Here is a 2313-nt window from a genome sequence, read left to right on the forward strand (position 1 = left end):
TGTTGAGTCACTTGGGCTTATTATCATATTATCACTATGAAGAATCTGAAGGATGCTAAGACTAAGATATTTCCCTCAAAGATGAGGGGAGGTAAGGAACTTCCATCCAGTTCTGCTTTAGATTCACCTTCTCTTATAAGCAAACTTGCAACAACACCACATGCTATTAATTCTGATATGTCGCAAGTTATTGATGATGCTACTTCTGCTATGGATAATGCTTATGATGATGCTAGTACCTTACTTGATAATGATGATGTGCCACTTGGTGAATTTCTTGACAAACAAATTGCTAGAGTAATACAACATGATGTTGTTGAATCTGATGATGAGCTTGAAACAGAAACTCCTGAAACACCTGCTAGAACTAGCCTTCCTATATATGAATTGCCTAAGGTATCGAAAGGTTATGTTATGAGTGAAGAAACAACTAGAGATATTCTTGCTTGCAATGATAAAGATGATCTAGAGAAATTATTACACAAGTATAAAGAAAAATCTCTGAATGCTAGAATGAAATGTGATCCTAAGTTTGCTACTTCACCTATCTTTATTGATGATAAGGATTATGAATTCTCTATCGACCCAGAGTTAATTACTTTGGTTGAATCTGATCCTTTCCATGGTTATGAAACTGAAACTGTTGTGGCACATCTTACTAAGTTGAATGACATAGCCACCCTTTTTACTCATGATGAGAAAACTCGCCAATACTTTATTCTCAAATTATTTCCTTTCTCATTAAAGGGTGATGCTAAAGCTTGGTACAATACTCTTGCTCCTGGTTGTGTGCGTAGTCCCCATGATATGATTTACTACTTCTCTGAAAAACATTTCCCTGCTCATAAGAAACAAGCTGCCTTATAGGAAATATTTAACTTTGCTCAAACTACAGAAGAGAGTCTCCCACAAGCCTGGGGGAGGCTTTGCCAGTTACTTAATGCTTTGCCTGATCATCCTCTTAAGAAAAAATAAATACTTGATATCTTCTATAATGGACTAACCGATACTTCTAGGGACTTCCTAGATAGTTGTGCTGGTTGTGTTTTTAGGGAATGAACTGTTGGACAAGCTGAAGAATTATTGAACAATATATTGAAAAATTATGATGATTGGACTATTACTGAACCACCGGCTAAACCCACTCCGAAGAAGAGGGGTATATTATATCTTAGTCCTGAAGATATGCAAGAGGCAAAGAAATCTATGAAGGAAAAGGGTATTAAAGCTGAGGATGTTAAAAATTCACCTCCTATTGAAGAATTACATGGGCTTAATTGTAACAGCCACGATGCGGCTATATCTCCCACGTGTCGGAGCACGACTTAGAGGCATAACCACATTGTAGGCAATGTCGCAAGAGGGGTAATCTTTACACATCCCATGTACTGAATAAGAAAGAGGTACATAGTTGGCTTACAATCGCCACTTCACACAATAACATAAATATAGCATTACAATCATCCAGATACACTCAAGGTCCGACTACGGAACCAAAATAAAGACAACCCCAAATGCATAATGTCCCCGATCGCCCCAACTGGGCTCCACTACTAACCGTCTGGAAAAGAAACGTAGTATCGTCCTGAGTCCTCATCGAACTCCCACTTGAGCTCAGTCGCATCTCCTGGAATGGTATCATCGGCACCTGCATTTGGTTTTGGAAGTAATTTGTGAGTCACGGGGGACTCAGCAATCTCACACCCTCGCGATCAAGACTATTTAAGCTTATGGGTAGGTAAAAGGTATGAGGTGGAGCTATAGCAAGCACTAGCATATATGATGTCTAGCATACACAAATGAGAGCGAGAAGAGAAGGCAAAGCACATTCGAGAATCTATGATCAAGAAGTGATCCTAGAAATACTTACATTCAAGCATAACCCGAGACCGTGTTCTCTTCCCGGACTCCGCCGAAAAGAGACCATCACGGCACACACGTTGTTGATCCATTTTAATTAAGTTAAGTTTCAGGTTATCTACAATCGGACATTAACAAATTCCCATCTGCCCATAACCGCGAGCACGGCTTTCGAAAGTTCAAATCCCTGCAGGGGTGTCCCAACTTAGCCCATCACAAGCTCTCACGGTCAACGAAGGATATTCCTCCTCCCAGGACGAACCGATCAGATTCGGAATCCCGGTTACAAGACATCTCGACAATGGTAAAACTAAACCAGCAAAGTCGCCCGAATGTGCCGACAAATCCCGATAGGAGCTATACATATCTCGTTCTCAGGGCACACCGGATGAACACTACGTACAACTAAAACCAACCCTCAAGTTTCCCCGAGGTGGCGCTGCAAGTGGCTCT

The sequence above is a fragment of the Triticum urartu genome, chromosome 7A (assembly GCF_056163025.1).
Source record: "Triticum urartu cultivar PI428250 chromosome 7A, HENAU_Tu73, whole genome shotgun sequence".
Classification (NCBI taxonomy): domain Eukaryota; kingdom Viridiplantae; phylum Streptophyta; class Magnoliopsida; order Poales; family Poaceae; genus Triticum; species Triticum urartu.